The sequence below is a fragment of the Rhipicephalus microplus genome, chromosome 9, assembly GCF_043290135.1.
Source record: "Rhipicephalus microplus isolate Deutch F79 chromosome 9, USDA_Rmic, whole genome shotgun sequence".
NCBI lineage: Eukaryota > Metazoa > Arthropoda > Arachnida > Ixodida > Ixodidae > Rhipicephalus > Rhipicephalus microplus.
Genome location: NC_134708.1, coordinates 20,920,997 through 20,931,200, shown reverse-complemented (window position 1 = coordinate 20,931,200; position 10,204 = coordinate 20,920,997). Strand labels below are relative to the sequence as shown.

At 45.7% G+C, this 10,204-nt stretch overlaps 1 long non-coding RNA gene across 1 annotated transcript in view; it reads left to right on the top strand.

Moving 5' to 3' along the window:
* LOC142771278 (uncharacterized) overlaps positions 1-6,139 on the top strand; it is a 13,834-nt gene extending 7,695 nt beyond the window's left edge. The window contains exon 3 of the long non-coding RNA XR_012885858.1: positions 5,983-6,139. This is a non-coding gene — a long non-coding RNA (uncharacterized LOC142771278). The remainder of the gene's footprint in view (positions 1-5,982) is intronic.
* Positions 6,140-10,204: the final 4,065 nt, after the last annotated feature.

Sequence of the window (10,204 nt, the reverse complement as noted above, 5' to 3'; positions counted from 1 at the left end):
TTACTAGATTTTCAAAAGTGGTAGTTAGTGTATTGATTGATTGATATGTGGGGTTTAACGTCCCAAAACCACTATATGATTATGAGAGACGCCGTAGTGGAGGGCTCCGGAAATTTAGACCACCTGGGGTTCTTTAACGTGCACCAAAATCTGAGCACACGGGCCTACAACATTTCCGCCTCCATCGGAAATGCAGCTGCCGCAGCCGGGATTCGAACCCGCGCCCTGCGGGTCAGCAGCCGAGTACCTTAGCCACTAGACCACCGCGGCGGGGCGGTAGTTAGTGTATCAATGTCTCCTGAAGCGCTGAGTAGCACAAAGTCATCGTACGCATCCGCCAAAGCGTCTAAAACAGAAAGGTCATCCGGACGTTCAAAGTCAGGAAACGAAGTGAAAACATATCGCGGTTTATTGATTACGCATGCGAGGGAAACGAGAACAGCCTGATGGTCAGGCAGACCATCAATTATTTCATAGTCAAAGCCTTTATCCGAAAGGTCGGAGCTTAAAAATACGAGATCGAGAACAGCATTCAACCTGGTGGCACCATGAACAATTTGAGTTAAGCCGAAAGATACTGTAAAGTCTATAAGTTCCTTGCAAATATTACTTTCGCGACCATCACACGTAAGGGAAGGCTAGTGGATACCTGGGGCGTTAAAATCGCCCATGCAAATGAAGTTCGACGCACTAAAATTGCGCTCGTACATGAAGTTATTAAAGATCTGTATTGTTTTAATACTCGAGGCAGGAGGCCGATAGAAAACGCAAACGACAATTGCACATTTATCGAGGCAAATCTTGCACCAAACAGACTCGGTGTCGGCTGGGCCTGTAATCACAGCAAATTTTAAGTCCGAACGGATAAGAAGAGCAACACCACCCCCTTTCCCCACGAGTCTATCGGTGCGAACTGCTGTGTACCCTGGGGGAGTGAAGTCGGAATCAAGGATACCATCATGTAGCCACGTTTCAGTAATGCCGATGACGTCAGGCGAATACGCTGAGACAAAGGAGAGAAGGCTAGGCAATTTCTTTATTACGCTCCTAGCGTTTAAGTTTAGAAGGACGAAATTTTCATTCCTGCCGGGACGACGTCAACCGGAGACAACAGGCGCTGCTGCTGGGGAAGGTTCACCAGGAGAAGATCGTAGTTCCGAACCGGATGCAGCCGGGAAGGGCATCGCATCGGAATTATTTGGAAAACTAGGTGCTTTGACAAGGGAATTCAGTGTTTCATCCCAGTAGTAGCGAGCTGTGTTTATTAGAATGTAATCAAACCTCAAACTAGTAGAACACCCTATATCACGAAAAGGAGCTGCGGCGTCCCACATTTTTTTACGCAGAGCGTGAACTCGCGGAGAGAAATCTTCGTTAATATAAATTTTAGTTCCTTTAAGCTTTGCAACGTTCTTAAATATGGTCATTTTATCCCGATAATCAAGAAGCTTAAGTATAACAGGACGGGAACGATCTAGTTGCTGTCTACCGAGTCTGTGACAACGTTCAATCTGAGGACATTCAATCTGCAGCTTTTCAGTAAAAAACGCCTCAATCTTAGTTGCCAAACAACCACCGTCTTCGAAGGCTTCCTCTTCCAGTCCGTAAATTGCAATATTGTTACGCCGTGAACGATTCTCAAGATCAGCAATCTTGGAAGTGAGTTCGGCCGTTATAGGCGACCCAACAGAAGCAGAATTGAAACCCGTGGAAGCTTTTTCCAAAGCACATACCCGAGACTCGAGTGCATCAAATCGGTTGTCGAAATGGAGCTTAATGTCAGCAATATCACTTGCGATTTGCTGCTGAGTAGCCAGCAGTTGTGAAAGCAAAGCAGCGACATCGGGTTTGTCTGATATAGAACAATCAGCTATTCGGGAACGTGCGCCAAGCTCAGGGGTCGAAATAGTATTCCCGAATGAACGAGTAGCGGGACGAGTGCTATGCGGCCGGTTATTAGTTCCAGGTGCAGTTTCGGGGGGGAGGGGGCGGGATTAGGTTCCACATCACCACACAGTAAAATACTGTTAAAGGAAAACACTGCATCCGAACATGACAAAACAAACACTTGTGGGCAGAGCAGCAGCAAAAAAAAACGGTCATCGCTACGGACTACGTACGCGTCAGAAAAGTAACATACCTGCGTCAAAAAAAGGCATCGTTTTAGCATAGTGTCCTCGTTGCTGCCACTATGCCCACTGAAGCTAAAGCTGATGGCCGGTTCCTTTATAGCTTCGCTGCGGGACGTCACATGTCTTGCGTTGGCGATGATTGGATGATCGATGACTGCGTTGAAGGAGGGCGCGGAGTGGAATCTTCGATAAGGCACACGGGTGGACACGTCGCAACTATCGTGCACGGGGGCGATAGGAAAGTCCAGGGGCGTGCCGCCACCGAAGACCACATGACCCTCCAGGCAGAATGGCACATCAGAAGGCGATGCAGCGCTGAAACCAGGAACGGCACTTGCACAGAGCGCGGGTCCGATCAGGTTGACAAGGAGCTGCGTCAAAAAAAGGCATCATTTTAGCATAGTGCCCTCGTTGCTGCCACTATGCCCATATAGAAATGGGTGTCCCGACAGTCAAGGTTGAAGACACCTTACGAGCCACTTGCAAAAGTGCAAAAAGACATCATCATCATATCTCCCGCCTTGCGCAATATATGCATCCTCAGCGCAACGTAGAAAGAAGAAAGGCAAGGATTGTAGCGCTCTATACGTCAGGCGACAAAAAATTCCTGGCGGAAGCTGCCTCGTAAACTCGGTATTATATGACAGCAGCAGTAGTTTTGCAGCAGTGTCGATCAATCACCATCCATCTAGCCACCTACGTCTTAATGCTCTCGTGATCACCTATTTAACTCCGGATAAAGCAAAATTAATATGGGAGGCACTAAGAGGGTTTGACGAATATGCCTGTCTAGTCATGCAATTTAACAACGTGAAAATCCCGTCGTTTATACGTCGTCAAACGCTGTCCTCCAGACACATCTTGCACATACCCGTATGCCGCGGTTTCCAGTATTTGGGTATTCACCACAGGGGATTGACAGTCAATATCTACCCAGGAACGGCGAGAAGATTCACTGGTAATGTAAACGAAAGAGCGTTACCACAGAAAAAACACTGACGTCAGCAGTTTTGACCCGACAAATTGAAAGAAATCAGAGTCCCGGCAGAAATCGAACGCCATGATTCTGCGTGGCAATGAAGTATTCTACCGCAGGGAAACGCCAGGTCTCGAATCGAAACTGCTTTGGAAAAGGAGCCTATGCAAAAATAATGTTTGTGAAACGTCAATAGTGGCCGCTGTGCCAACCATCTTGTTGTGACACGCCACGGTGATCTAGTGGCTATGGCATTCTACTGCTGACCTGATGGTCACGGGTTCGAATCCCTGCCACTGCGGCTGCATTTTCGATGGAGGAGAAAATGCTCGAGGACCATGCACTGTTAATCGGGTGCCGTTAATGAAACAACGGGTGGTCGAAATTTCCGGAGCCGTCCGCAATGGCGTCTCCCATAATAGCATCCTTGTTTTGGGACCTTCAACACCGTCAGTTATCACAGCACGTCGGTGCTCCAATAGTATGACAGTTCCGCGCACCCTGCCTAAAGACTCTACCCAGCACGTAACGTCGACGGTGGCGCCCCCTTTCGCAGTGGTGGATCTCAAGCCTACTATGTCACAGAGAAGTGCGCATACAAATATTATAACAAAATTTGTCTTCTTGGTAAACAATCTCGTCGTGTCTCTCGCTATGTGCGGCCGACTCATCAGGTTGCCAGCGTCTTTGGGGGGGGGGGGGGGGGGTGAGAGGGTATATAGACTGCTACACATGACGACAACCCAGGTGCGCTTTGAAGACCCGGACAGAGGTGCGCGGCGTGTGTCCCGTCTCATCTCAGTCTTCTTCAAAGCGCATTCTCAGGACCCTGTGAGTGTTGTTCAAGTATTGCAGGTTCTCACCTTGCGTCCACTTCGATTTGTCATTGTTCCTATCGCTTTGTTCTTATAAATCTTTACGTGTATTTCAGGAGCATGATATACTTTTCAACTAACCAGAAAATACGACTCTTTTTTTTTTCGATATTGATAATCTAAACGTTTTGTTTTCCTTTTTTTAAACGCACACAAAAAAAGGACAAACAAAATTATAACACCTTTCTGCTCGAGCATCAAATATTCCAACAATTCAATTTAAGCGATTGGTATTGGATTATATTATCTTCAGTATAATGCAGTAGCATGAAATACATTTAATTAAAAATAATGAGATTACTTTACTTTACTTCATGTTCTACAGGGTGTCCCACATAACTTGAGCCAAGAATTTGAAAGTGAAAGGCACTTACGAGGCGAATTGAAACAAATGCATACAACCCACACTAGTCTGTAGGTACTATGATTATATTCATTTATCCCCATACTAACTATTAGTAATTTTTAATTACCTACCTTTTATTATGAGCTGCAAACCCAAATATGAACACTGGTATGTAGTGTACTTTGAGAAACCACCGACTGAATTGTTTGCTGTACGATACGTCTGCACGTTGGAAAGCCCATGAAATGTGAAAAGAAGCCGTGTGACGGACCGCGAGCGCACTGCTATAGGCTTTTTTTTTTTTTTACAACGCAGAAAAAATAACAGCGCTAGCCATGTCGTACAGAAACAATTTAGTCGACGGTTTATAAAAGAGCTCTACATCTCAGTGCTCATATTTGGTGTTTCAGCCCATAATTAAAGAAATTGGTAATTAAGAATAATTAATTATTTCGTATGGGAGAAATAAAAAATAGCCTGAGTACCTACAGGCTAGTGCGAGAAATACGCGTTTGGTTCAATTCACCACCGAACCGTCTTTCACTTTCAAATTCTCGGCTCAAGTTATGTGGGACACCCTGTATGCTGAAGTAAAATATTCTTTCATTGCTTTTTAGTTTGTTAAAAGCTCATCCTGTTACTTACCCTGCTATTACCTACCCGTACTCCTAGGAGCACTAAAATTCGGGAGAATGCAGCGACGGGGAGGGGGGGGGGGCAAGTTTTCTTTTTATTGGAAACCACTGCAACCCGCTGCCGTCGCTTTCATCCACTGTGATTGAGAAAGCACGGAGCTTCAGATTCAAGGTTTTCGGCACCTTCAGCCGATTCCCCGACGACGTATGTCCGCACCCGTGCGTCTTCGAGCCCTCGGACTGCGGGAATAATTCCCGAAACAACGGTCCTGCGTGATAACGAACGCTTCGGGACAAATTATTATCCGGAGGAAATTCCGTGAATAGGCATTTTGTGCAGGTCGCACTGTGTTTGAAGCTTCTGTGCACCTTTCTCTCGGCCTTGCTGCCGTGCGAAATGCTTACATTACAGGCACACATAGTACAGAATCCGTACTTGTCAACTCAGCAGTATACGAGTCCCGAAACACAAGTACTTCTTTGCTTTTGACACCACCATCTACCCACCATCTTAACTCGGAGAAGCCACACGCAGCCCTCTCCCCGCCCCTCCGAATCTACATAAAAAACACAGGCGATGTCTAGGCAAGCGGCGGATATGTCTAGCGTGCGAAATGCGTGGTTCAAGACGGACAGACGCAAAAGTTGTAGTGTCCTTTCCCTCACCTTCTTACAGGTGCGCCGTAAGGTGCCCAGGATTTACCTATAGCGACGCTCAACGGTATGATTGCAATTAACTAGAAGTTTAGCGGCGTGTACTCTTCCGCGAAACTGCAACTGTCGCAACAGGAAAGACTCATGTACCCGCGTGATAAAAAAAAGCCTACAGAGGCAGTCACTTTTCGGGGAAATTCGAGATAACATTCATACAATCGGGAGATAAGGTCCAAATTTGGGAGTCTCCCGGACAATTGGGTAAAGTTGGCAGGTATGCTATTATCTCCAACGAAATTGCAGCATAGTAAATAAATGAAAACGAATATAGACAACTAAATAGTTACGTTGTTTTCACTTACAGAAAACGTTTGTACCCGCTCCCTTAAGCAGAGATACGGCTTAGGCACTTGCCATCGATGGTAAATTTGGACAACGGGCTGACAACCAGAAGTGCGTTCTTCATAATCTCATGTACGATGACAAAATAAAATGATAAAATAAAATAGAACAAACAACTATCTTGGTGTTATTATTTTGTAGAGTGGAAATCACTACACACCTTTGTTTTTATTGTTGCTGCACGTGAACAACACTTCCACAGATTTTGCATTTCATCAATATTGTTGCAATGCAGCAACGCAAAAAAAAAAAGATAGATTTCCTGTTTATAGACGGTTTTCTTCGGCTAGTTTGTTCATTCAAAACTAGATGGCGCCCCAACACCCTGGCCAAATAGACTTTAAGCGGGTAGAATTAACTAGAAGGAGGTTATCTGATTGGTGAATAAAGTCAAGACACGAGTGAAAATTAAACCCTTGACTGCAAAGTACGAATCCTCAACCTCACTATTTAAAGGGAAAAAATATATAAAGCTAGTTTTTGGTTCTTTAAGTATTACGGCTTGGTGGTGCTAGCCACCGCCCGATCTAAAGGGCACAGCCATATCCATCCATCCATTAATGCCCCTCCCTACCATGGCAGTTCATCTACCGGGGCTTTACGCAGCACTACTCAACATCAGCGTCGCGTCGTCTGCTCGGCGTCCCTATAGCATGAACGGGGACGCCATTATGGGGACGCCGAGCTGCAAGTTCAGCGTGATGTGTGTCTCTTCTTTTCTATATCGAGTGTCTAAGCACTCTTCTATATTATCGTAGAATCTCACCAACTCGTCCCAACTACTTGTCTTCGGAATTTTAGCATTATTCACAATGTTTAATTTGGTACTTTGTCAATAGCTTTTAAATGATAAATATATGCCTAAATATTGTGTAATTTGATGAGTTAACAGCATGATGAGCTTCCTCATATTCGTTGCTGAAAAACGTTGCTTGATTCGGTGGTACTGGTGTTTTAAGCTAAACGCTTTCATTCTGTTATCAGCACGTTGTTGATAGTGCCGTAAGGACAGTCGAAAACGATTTTAACTCTTTCGCTAACGTGCGAAAATGGTTATTTTTCAGATGTCTCAGAAAGATATTTTTTGCCAGTTTGAAAAGCATTCCATCACGCATTGCAGCATACTAAATTTTGCGCAATGAACTGCTCTTTCCCGAAAACATATGTTGTACAGAAACAAAATTGTTTGAGAAGAAATACAAATTTGAAAAGTATAATTTTTCGTTGTTAGCTAGTGAAGAGCGCAATAAAAACACTATATATGCAAAAATAGTCGAAATAAATAAAGTTCAGAGTGTACATTTTGAAGATAAATGACCCAGGAACAGTATAAAATATAATGGATGTTGTACAAAATGTTTGAATTCCCATAAAAAATGAAATTGGAACCAATGTGCTACTTCATTGCTCATGCCTTGCAGTGAAGCATTGCTCGGTTTTTCGTGAGACACAAGTAATCTTCTACACTTTTCTCGGTAATTTTTTGTTTGTTTTCTTTTAGATAAGAGACTGCAGGTGTTTCGATGTGGATGGATGCCCGAGATGTGAATAATCCCTTTTTAAATCTAGTGTCCAATTAACTTCACTATTTCGTTTAGTGTCACCTTTCTCCATGAGCCTCCTCACTGCGCATAGGTTAGCGAGGCGTTCCAACATATGCATCCAACCATATTTCTTTGCGTTTTTGCCCATCGTATTAACAAAAAAGTTTGCAGCATATCCACGGAGTGAATGATGGAGAGTGGGGCGAAGCATTCGTCCGGCCATGCGTCCGTCTGTGTGACCGTCCATGCGTCTGTTCGTGCGCCCGTCCCTGCGTTCGTTCATGCATCTGCCCCTGCGTCCGTTCATGCGTCCATCCATGCATCTGTCTGTGTGTCCGTTCGTCCATCTATTCAACACTCCAAGTACCACCATCTCGCATCTTTTTATCATATATTCCCCATAGAGAAGCGCCGCCATTCAGTGGACATTCCAAGGACTAAACGAGAGGCGGCACACGCACGCTTTCTTACGGCTTGCGCTTCGGGTCTACTTCCCACCTTCAACCACCTTGAGTTCATGGTATATACTAGTTCACTGTATTCATGGCACTGCGGCCCAATGCTCGCTAGTGGGTCCAGCGGCACGATCGCGATGACACCAACTCACCACACGCCTCTATCCTTTGTGCAGCTATTAGTCATGGCCTGCTGCTCCTGCGGTGCTATCACCAATGCTTCCGCGGCAATGACTGCTACCCGAGCTCACCGCTTCGGCAACATCATGGCTGGTCCATCGTCGTCCTTCTGGAAGGCTTCGTCGGCACGTCTTGTCGGCGATTCCATGCGTGTTCGTCCTTGGAACCCTCCATCCGGCCCCCGGCCTCTGCTCGACGACTATGCTGGTGAGCGGCTATGCCACCCAATGACCACGTCCGCAGGGCACAGCCTTGCATCTGACGCCGTGCATCAACAATGGTGCCTGGCTCCCGCTGCCTTGCCTGTGCGGCCCCCCACGGTGCTGCGCATGCTTCGTCCGGGACCACGCACTCTCGCCATTCCCACACGTGACTGCACCTATATAAATCGCCGTGACATCATCGCTGCTTTCAGTGGGTCCGGCGGCACGATCGCGATGACACCAACTCACCACACGCCTCTATCCTTTGTGCAGGTAACAAACCGCTTTTCCTTATTCACTAAACCCACGCGTTACCGTGGTCTTTTAGTGCTGCCGGGCCCACATGCAGCGTTTGCCATTCTTTGCGACTGTGTGAATATCATCATGAGTCTCCTGCAACTGTCTGGCGATGTCGAACTAAACCCAGGGTCTGCCACTCGTGCCTCTGCCGGTGACGACCATTCAGATGTGTTAGCAGCCTTGCGCGAACTAAAAACAGGCCAATCAGCACTACTTAGCGAAATCAAAGGTATCCGAGATAAACAGGCTGATAACGATAAAATGCTGAAAGACATAAAAGAGAGACTTACGAAAATTGAAGGGGAGTGCCAATCGCTGACGGCGATCAAAGCGGACGTGAAGAGTGTGCATGCACTCGCAGAGGCAAACGCGCATCAGATTGAGCAGCTGACTGCACGCACTGATGACGCCGAAGATAGAGCGCGGCGAAATAACTTAGTGTTCTACGGGATAGATGATGAGTCTAACGAAAGTTGGACAAAATCTGAGGAAAAGATTATCAGGTTTTCAAGCGAGCACCTCAAATTAACTATTGCTCCGAAAGACATAGAACGCGCACACAGACTCTGTACCTTTTCGCCGAATAAAACTAGACCAGTTCTAGTAAAATTCACCCATTTCAAAGATAAGGAAAAGGTACTAACTGCTAGTAGAGATTACAAGCATCCCAATGTTAACATTGTGCAAGATTTTTCACCAGCCACACGCCTAGCCCGTAAAAAACTGGTCGAGTTCAAAAAAACTCAAACTTTTCCCAGCAGCCTTCGTCATAACAAACTTATAGCAGGGAAGCACACCTACGTGTATGACCCGGTTAATCAACAAGTCGTTCTTCGCACGCCGTAGCAGTTAGCTAGTGGTTGCCCTTACGGTCCCAAGGACTATTTATCGTTTCTTTTTACTAATATCAGGAGCGTACTACCAAAGCGGGATATCTTGTCCTGTTTAATTGACTCTTCAGATTCCAACGTTATAGTGCTAACCGAAACGTGGTTAAACTCGTCTGTCATCAGCGGTGAAATATTCCCTTCTTATCCAGATTTCAATATTTTTCGTACCGACCGAGATGGCAGGCGAGGTGGTGGCGTGCTCATTGCTACTCACCGTGACCTTGGCTGCTATCGTATCAATATACCAACCTCACTCGAAATGGTGTTTGTGTGCTGTAAAGCCATTCAACCCCACGTAGTCTTAGGTGCATGCTATCGCCCACCTGATTCCGACAGTACATTTATACCAATGTTTCATGACGCGCTACAATCACTAAAGATTCATTTCCCTAATGCACCAGTTGTCCTATTCGGCGACTTTAATTTTCCGAACATAGATTGGTCTGACCTCGTCCTTGTCACATCGAAACAAAACATTGAAAGCAACTTCGTCGATACATGTTTAACATTCGCTTTAACTCAAATTGTTAATGCAGCAACGAGGCAATCTAAACACTCAGCCAATATACTTGATCTAGTACTAACAACCCATCCTGATAGAATCACTTCGCT